General features: G+C 43.3%; 1 non-coding gene across 1 annotated transcript; it reads right to left on the bottom strand.

The window, feature by feature from the left end:
- Window positions 1–2,634: 2,634 nt before the first annotated feature.
- Window positions 2,635–2,709, bottom strand: Trnat-ugu (transfer RNA threonine (anticodon UGU)). The gene has a single exon. It is a non-coding gene; the product is annotated as a tRNA-Thr (tRNA).
- Between the last annotated feature and the right edge of the window lie 7,096 nt (window positions 2,710–9,805).

The raw sequence follows: 9,805 nt of genomic DNA, 5'->3' as shown, positions 1-9,805 counted from the left end.
AGTCATTCCTCAACAGCCAACAAAATGTTCTCTGTCCAAAAGCAACTCTGCACCTCAATGGCGGTACCACGTAAACAAAATGCAACATTGCTGAACCCGATAAGTTGTCCTCAGTACTTGTGAAACGTATACCTGCTTATACGTAGACATTTTCCTTAGATTTAACCACTTACTAGATCATTTCTCTTCTCTTGAAACTAGCGTAATGCTTTGCGTATTACCAGCTGAAAAAAGCATTGACTAAAAGCAATGGTTGACGGCTTATTAGTAGTGTCGATGTCACATCCGATGATAGAGAGTATGCTTCTGAAGCAGACACGTCAGATGCAAATATTGGGCGATTCAAAACCGAAAAAGTCAAAATGCAGAAGTTTTTGTGTGACGTTTTTCTTGACTGAGTCTTACACAAATGAAAAAAATGCGTATAAAAATGCCACTTGTAACTTATACGTATTTCCCAACGCATCCCGAGTTTTCATTTTGATAATTTCATCTAACGTTTATCTTCTCCGTTAATACGCACGAAGTCATTTAGCACGCGAACAAGCAACGCAGTGCTTGTCTATAGATACAGGTCTTCAACCGAAGTCAGAACAATGTACTAGGGAGAAAATTTCGGATGACCTTGGTAGCAATGTTTAGCCCTCAGCGATCGACGCAAAATCTGGGATCAACTTCATTACTGTAATTTGTTACTGGTTGTGATTATTTCACTCCTTGTTATCAAACGAACACTCTCCCCGAACTGTGCTCAGAGCATACACAGATGATTTGCTTACCTACATTAACTGGAGCAATAAGAAATGAGAACACTTCAAAAGACACCAGTTACTAACTGCAGAAGTTACGGGTTTCCATTCACTCACTTGTGCACTGCAAATGCAGTGAGTATTAAATCGCCGCACCTAAACAAATAATAATTTAGTTATGTCCTTCAAATTAGTCTACCCTGTCATTTCTCATGAAAAGTCCGAATCTTCCAGGAACACTGCGTATATGGAGGGCCGAAGAATGGGAATATTCCGTTCTGGATCTGACAAAAAATTTTGCATCGAAGCTACGTTTATATGGGATAGCTTTCTGGCCAATTTTGTCAATTATTGGCCATCATCAGATCTCGTTGTTGATTTTCCTACAAGCAAATTTCTTCGTAATCATATATGCAAGTACATATAGCCAGTTTAGGGCAACGTGCTAGGTAGCTTCATGCTCTCAAAAATGTGAGAACTGTAGTTTCTTTCCCAGATATGAGTGCGACAAGATTCGTATGCGAGGATATGAAGAGAAATCACGACGACAAGGAAAGGCAAACGCCAGAAGTCAAGCAGCATTGTATACATATGGAATTGTGAAATAAATCAATTACAAGATTTGCCTCACGCGAAAATATCCTTTCTAGTTCCTTCATATTCAGCATAACAAGACTGTTGTACGATATGTGCCACTACGAAGGGTGTATTGATTCCGTATGTAAGAAAGTTTGCACAAAAATTGAAATAGCTAATAGTGGAGTCGAAATGCAACTACTTCAGTAAATGAATTCATGGTCTTGGAATTAATCCTGACCCTATTACTTATTTAGAATGACCAACCTATGCACACGCGCAATAAATTCAGCAAAGATGCCGCGCGGGATTAGCCGAGCGGTCTTAGGCGCTGCAGTCATGGACTGTGCGGCTGGTCCCGGCGGAGGTTCGAGTCCTCCCTCGGGCATGGGTGTGTGTGTTTGTCCTTAGGATAATTTAGTTTTAGTAGTGTGTAAGCTTAGGGACTGATGATCTTAGCAGTTAAGTCCCATAAGATTTCACACACATTTGAACATTCTTTTTTCAGCAAAGATAATGTAGTGTTTACTCAAGGATGTTGTGTATTGCACTTCGGTGGGAACTAATGCCATATAAACAAAGTTTTGTGTATGTCAAAAAGAATCAAGAGCATCATCAGATTAGGGGAGTGAGGTTGCCGTGCAATTGGACCTCCCCTCCATTGCAACACTTGGGATATGGGACGTTGGACAAGTCCCGTACCTGCATAGCAAACCTTGTAGACGGTTCGTGAGATGCTGCTAAACTTCCGGCGTCTGATCTTGTTGTTCGAAAGCTGTCACTGGCTCTGGATTATTTCCTGAAGTTCTTATTCCATAGTAGTTATATTTCAGCTCTTTCAAACTGTGCGCAACCTATTCAGTCGGCCTATACAGTCGCTCACAGGAGATGCGTGGAAACTGTCTGGTCTGAAGAAAGTAGACGACACCGCAAACCACTAAACTGGCGTGTGTTGGCTTCTTGTAAATCCACACTAATATGTCGACAAGGAAACATGTTTAGTGATGGTATTCTTTTGTGTGTTCCCTTACCGTGTAGCTGGATGTCTCAAGATTCTTCGAGGCATGTTGGCCATTGCTGCTCGGAATCAGTCATTGAACGAGAAATTTACGTACATGAAGATGCTCTATGTCACTTCCACAGTGCTGACAGCTTATAGTGTACCTAGTCTAATAATACATTGAAAATATGCTGCTCACAGTGAGTACCAATCACCTCGAAACACAGTATCTATTAATGAAATGATAAGTGGACACCCTAGCTGCAAACAGGCGTTGATGTACTTCATTGGGGACATGTAGAAAATGCGTGCCCCGACCGGGACTCGAACCCGGGATCTCCTGCTTACATGGCAGACGCTCTAGCCATCTGAGCCACCGCGGGCACAGAAGATAGTGCGTCTGCAGGGACTTATCCCTTGCACGCTCCCCGTGAGATCCACGTACCCAACATGTCCACACCACTACATTCGTAGCACGCCTAATAGATGTTTGCCCATCATACTCATTACTCGTGGCAGATTAATCTACCAAGTCCCGTACGAGTTCGGGCATAGCGTGTGCGTTCGCACAAGAAGTTCAATGGCCGGGAAGCCATATTTTAACTATATATGACGGTAGTGTCTGTTCCCGAAAGAACAGTTAACGTGGATGACCATGCAGCTTTGCTAGAAATGAAATGATAATAAAATGGACACCCTAGCTGCAAACAGGCGTTGATGTACTTCATTGGGGAGCGTGCAAGGGATAAGTCCCTGCAGACGCACTATCTTCTGTGCCCGCGGTGGCCCAGATGGATAGAGCGTCTGCCATGTAAGCAGGAGATCCCGGGTTCGAGTCCCGGTCGGGGCACACATTTTCAACCTGTCCCCAATGAAGTACATCCATTTAATTATCATTTCATTTCTAGCAAAGCTGCATGGTCATCCACGGTAACTGTTCTTTCGGGAACAGACACTACCGTCACATACAGTATCTATTGATATCTATTTATTTGCGTTTCGAAGAATGAGGCTTATCGAGGAAATAGAGCTACACTGAAGGTACTATGAGATATCATCGAAGGGCCATATACAACCGTTTCACAGGCATTATTGACAGCCTCAGTTCTCTCAGCAGTCCGTTCGTAACGGCACTGCTTGGACGCTAATGAAGGTAGCTTTAAATATTACGTACCATAATTCGAGACCTAATAAAATAACTAGAAGAGGTAACGTGATCAAAGTTTTTCGGAAATTACATAAAGTCAAATTCCGTAAAATTAGTCTAATTGTTTGTTTCCTAGTTGAGACTCTTGACACATATTCGAGCTATTAACGCTGTTGTTACATGTAGTCGTAAAATATACGAGGGTTGTCCAAAATGTAAGTTCCGATCGGTCGCGAAATGGAAACCACAGTGCAAACCGGAAACGTTTTATTTGCAATAGTTAGGTACACCTTCCACCTACTTCTCTAAATAGTCGCCTCTCCAACTTCGAGTTTTGTCGTAGTGTTGTATGAACTTTCCAATATCCTCGTCATAGAAAGCAGCCGCCTGTGCTTTAGGCAATTTATCTGCACTGGTCTGCAGCTCGTTGTCTGTGGAAAAATTTTGTCTTCATAGCCAGCGGTTCTTGTGAGCAGCGATGAGACTCAGGGGGAGCCAATTACGGACTGTATTGTGGGGGATCAAACACTTCTCATCGGAAACGCTGCAGAAGTGTCTTCATTGCCCCTGCAGTATGAGGTCGAAAATTGGCATGAAGAAGGAACTGCTCGACAGTTGTGGTGGGTTGGCTGCATGGCACAGGCGAAATCTCTAAACAGGCCCTCATAATTGGTGGAAGACGCTATTCCCTACGAGCTCTCTGCTCACTCAAGACTGAAAAGAGCGACGCGACACGATCAACACGCATACTAGAGACACTGCCCAACACATCTGTGCAAAGCCTTACCGGATTTTCCCAGTGGTTTCCATTTCGCGACCGATCAGAACTTAGTTTCTGGACAACCCTCGTAGATACGATCTATTCGAATTTCCGAAAGAAATATTGTTGTTGTTGTCCATTATAGTCGTAAAATACAGATACCATCTAGTCAGATTTAAAAAAGAAACATGTATTTCAGCAAGAAAAGAAAGTCATACAGAAAGCGATGGCATATACTCTAAATGGTTATGCTTTCGCGATTAGACTCTTACTCATTTCCTTCTGAAAACACAATTGGAATTCCGGTTTCGTCGGTACTGCTAAATGATTCTACGATTAACATACGTATTTCAGCATTAGTGCATTGTTATAACGTTTTGATTTGCGCTGTGCGAAGTTGCCCTGAGTATACTGTTAATGGTTCAAATGGCTCTGAGCACTATGGGACTCAACTGCTGAGGTCATAAGTCCCCTAGAACGTAGAACTACTTAAACCTAACTAACCTAAGGACAACACACACATCCATGCCCGAGGCAGGATTCGAACCTGCGACCGTAGCGGTCGCGCGGTTCCAGACTGTAGCGCCAGAACCGTTCGGCCACCAGCGCCCGGCTATACTGTTAATAAATGAAACTAATACACCACCATATTCCTTTCGAAATTCGTTAGGGTTGATGTCTCAGTAGATGTTAAAAAACTATATATTTCTTATTTGACCATATAGCGATCGCCATGTCAATGCAAATCACGTTGTTCATCACAGTAGGAAATGATAGTACAATATAGAGCGTTTACACAAAGACCAAAGATAGTTGTACAATGCAATCTTAAATGAAGTACAGCTTTGGCAGTCAGATTTTAAATAATATAGATGATAACGGGATACTTCACGTGAGAATTTTACTCATCGAAATAGTTTTACGTATAGTAAATGAAGATTTTTAAAATTTTTATTAAATGTAATATAAAGAAGTCAAACATGTTGAGACCGATGTCATAGTCTAATCACTTGAAAATTGTGCAGCTGTATTCTATCTTAGAACAACATATTTCAATTAAAGGGAATAGAGAATGCAGTATGAGTCTCGTAAGAAGTAAGACCCTTTTATGTCGTGAACGGTTCAGGATATTCAGACGAGGTTTTTAGAAAATGATAGTACGAATAGGGGACGAAACTTCGTTGCAAAGTTATTATTGTAAGTACTGTATCAATCGTGATAATGAAGCAAAGAGGTAATTTTTAAAGGAAGGGAATTATTGTAATGCCATTCGAAAGCTCTAGAGTGGACGACCAGAGAAATGTCTCACTTGTCAATGTTGGTACTGAAACGTTTTACAAAAATGTCCGTGAAATTTGCATAATTTATTGCGGCGTAAACACAACCAATTGGGGCTTACATACCATGATGCTTCATTGTGTGCTACAGAAGATAGGCATACGCTGCTAAGACAAAACGTATTTCTTCTTGAACCTACTTTTTACGACAAAGGTTTGTGACCTAAGGTTGTTGTAAGCCTATATGCTAACTCATAACATATCAGATTTGGCTGATGAAACCTATTTGAGACATGTGTAAATTTTCATACAATTGCAGGACAAGCGAGACCAATGTCATTTTATTAAAGTCCTGCCTGCGATAGACTTTACAGTGGGCTTAGGAATTAATAGGGTCTCCTGCTTTCTGCCATGTACTCGCGCTGCACTGTTTTAACCTGATTTAATCTCTGTTATTAAACTTTTAGGTACACACAATCTATATACATACAGGGAGCTGTGGGTAGCTTTTGTAATGCTAACAGTTTCGATAACCGTTGTTATTAATTTATTGGTTTGCAGATGCACTGAAGATGACACACAGGTCTCGAAACCAGGTTTTGTTTTCCCTTCTGGAAATAAAAAAACTACAATTGTAGTGAATCTTGTCATTGATGATATCAAGAAAACAACTGAAAAGTTTGTTACTGCGGCGGAGCCTGGAAGAAGAGCCTCAGGGGGCGGTGTTTACAGCGCAATATCTTTTACCGGTAGCCTTTCTTTCAGTTTTAGCTTATTTTATAGATATGTTTGTGGGAATATGTGCACCAACCTTAATTATCATTAAAACATTCATGCATATTTTAACAGCTTTCGAGTGCTGTTAAAAATGGCATATCACTTCTTTTAAAAAACAGGCCTATGGGTGTTATACATTCAAAAAAATAACTAGGCCCATTTCCTGCTCCACACATCCGCCCACACAAACACTCTCTTATGTACTACCCCGACTGCTACGTTGTCACGATACCTCTCTTCCTGGCAGTCACTTCAGTCATTAATGTCTCAGCGTCTCTGTCCTCATCTATCAACCCACAGGCTCTTCACATTATTAGCTTATGGAACTGTCCGTCAACCTTTTATCTTTTGTGAAACATTCATTTGCGTTTTCATCTGTGCATCAGCCTTCTAACTTTTGTATTGAAAATTATGCAATTGAATCTACGTCTTTTACTGTGTCAAAAATTCATTTACGATTTTATAATATGTTTTAAACTGAAGAGCGCCCATATGGGGCGAGGGAAATGAAATTAAAATAAAGGAGGAAATAGAGATCCTCTGTGTTCTATCACAGCTGAAAATATTTTTTTCGATATCTTAAGTGGGGTGGTACATGAAACGGGCCGGCTTGGAGCAGGAGAGGCACCACAGGACATTTTATTTTCTACTGTCTATACTTTTGCAAATCAATTCATAAAACTTTGTCAGCATGACCAGGAAGGATTCAGGATTCACACTCATAGCAGTGGAAGTGCAAAAACATAACAAAATACTTTTTTTTAGATAAGAAATTTCATCATTTTTTGACTTACTGTTGGCTGCATTTGTTGCTAACGGTACATTTTCCTTCATAAATAAGAGAGACTGTTCGATGAATTTTGCACAGTATACAAATCATACTTACAGGTGTATGAAACTCTAGAATTTTCCAAATCTTTTAAAGACTGTGGTAAAAATTTAGATAAATAACTACAAAATTTGATTTTGTTCTGAACACAAAGTTTAAAACGTAACAGCTCATTCATTTTTTCATAACATAAATAGATTCTAGTTTCAGACACCTGTAGGTATGGTTTGTATGCTGTGGAAAATTCATCGAATAGTCTCTCTTACTTATGAAGAAAAGTGTACCTATAGCAACAAATGCAGGCAATAGTAAGTGAAAAAAATGATGAAATTTCACATGTGAAAATTTTTTTTTTTATGTTTTTGAACTTGCGCTGCTACGAGTGTGAATTCTGATTCCTTCATGGTCATGCTGACAAAGTCTTATGAATTTACTTTTAAAAGTATGGACAGTGGAAATTAAAACGTCCTGTGCTGCCTCTCCTGCTCCAGTTCGGCCCGTTTGACGTCCTACCCCCCTTAAACTGTTCACAAAATGAGAGGGGTGCTACGTCTAACGTGAGTCGTCCTGTTTACACGTATCACATAGAAAGAGCAACGTTGAAATGTACGCTAACGCTGAAACAAGCATGTCTGCCGCACAGTTACTTCACAATAGCTACAAACCCGAATTTTCAATAGCACATTTATAAGGAAATAGCGAGAGAATTACCAAGTGGACAGTTCTATACGCCAGTGACGCATAATAACAAGAAAACCGTAAAGAATGGGAACTGTTGCACAGGTACTCACTGGTCGGCGTCGGCGTCAGCGCCATGGTCGTCAGCTGAGGGTACACTTCGTAGCGCTTGAAGAACTCGAGGAAGCGACCGCGCTTGCTTCTAGTCAGCTGGTTGAGAGTCGCCGAGATCGCGCGCGTGTACTCGCGGATGCCGAAAGCCATTTGCGGCACCACCACACCGACAACAATCTTGGAGTGCGGGGAGGTGGTGGCGTCGGAATCGGTGCCCGCGTCGGTGACCACGCGGCGCGTCGACGCGGGGGCGGGCGTCGGCGTCGTGACGCCCGCGGCGGCCCTCGAGCCGCCGCCGAGTTGGAGGCGGGTCCGGCCGGAGCCCTGGCCGATGCGGATGCCGCCGCCGCCCTCGCGGGAGCGGGACATTCCGCCCCCGCCGCCCCCTCTGGACGCCGACGACGAGTTGCCGCGCAGAGACAGTGGGGCGGCGGAGCACAGTAGCAGCGTCGTGAGCAGCGCCGCGACGCCCACCGGGGGTCGCATCCTGGTCTCAGACTCGTTCCGCTAGCCTAACAGCCCAACCTGAGTCCGACGACAATCCGAGTGACCTTGCTGCACTACGGCAGGCGTATACGGCAAGATGCTTCCCTCTCCTCACGAGGTCACCAATAGAAACACGCTGACCGATTTGCGTCAACTGTCATGAGCTGAGTCTATTATTCCATGTACATTAAAGTTAATCCAGCTACACTCAAAAAATGCTACGTTTCCCCTCAAGCACGACGGAATATACAGCTTGGATGTGATCCACTTTACAAGTAATCGGAGCACAAGTAAGGAGCACGCACAGGACGCGGAAATTCGTTGTCAAGTGCCAAATGCACAACCATTAGAAAACTGGATGGATAGGAATTTCCAAGTACTTGCTAAATCTCTTTCGTCAGACACGCTACAGACTGACAGTGTTTTTACAGATGATCACGGGTGTTTATAGGAAAGAACTAGTTTTACAGAGCAGCTTTGCACACTGTTCTTAAAATCTGCTACCTTGCACTGTTTTTGAACTGTACTCTTCAGATTAATTTCACCCACTACTTGTATCAATGACTAAGATATGTATCGTATGAGTGTCTTTGTAAATGACTTGAAGACACAGGAAACAGGACTCGTTGTCAGACGCACAGTTCGGTGCCTTTACGAGAATGAGCACAGATTTCCCGTTCGTAAGGAGTTTCAGCGTTCAATACTTAACAAGGGGTATGAAAAGGAATATTAACCTGCCTCAGAGTAAAATAATGGCTGAAGAATCGGAATAAGAACTTCGTTGCTATGCAGTTTTCGTATTAGTCTTAGTGATTTCTGGCGTATGATTTCTGGTAAAGTGACACCGGATATCAACGAAACACATTAGGAATAAATTCGTACACTTGTTCCTTCACGCAACACGAGTATCGTCACAACACTCGAGGTTTGTTTGTCTTCCGGATAAGTCCGCGGTAGCACATCGTAAACACAGCCGTAGGCAACGGGCGCCTTTCTGGAACGGTGTTAACCATACGGAGTTGCGAGAGCACTATTACGTCGCGTCGAGCGGCTGGAGGCGGCAGTGGCAGCAGCAGCGTCCATCGCAGCGTGTGCCCTGTAGCCGCGCAGCGCCGCAGCCGCGCTCGTCCACGTGCGCCGGCCCACTGACGGCCGCGTCGCGACGCCGCCGCCGCTGGCACGCCGCGTGACGTCACGGCCCGCCTTCCCGGCCGCCGCAGCTGCGCGCCAATCAAGCCGGCCTGTATCGCCGCCGCGCCTCTTTCACATCGCTGCCAGCGCCTCTACACATCGCTGCGATGTCTCTTCCAGGCTTCCTCTGACGGGAGATAGTTAATTGAAAACACAATAAAACAAAGAGCGTGCTGGAAAGTGAAATTCGATAGCTGGGAAAATCTTGCCAGAGGACTTTG

This window comes from Schistocerca nitens, chromosome 4, assembly GCF_023898315.1.
Source record: "Schistocerca nitens isolate TAMUIC-IGC-003100 chromosome 4, iqSchNite1.1, whole genome shotgun sequence".
Classification (NCBI taxonomy): Eukaryota; Metazoa; Arthropoda; class Insecta; order Orthoptera; family Acrididae; genus Schistocerca; species Schistocerca nitens.
The sequence above is the reverse complement of the archived record's forward strand: the minus strand, read 5'-3'. Positions and strand labels throughout refer to the sequence as shown.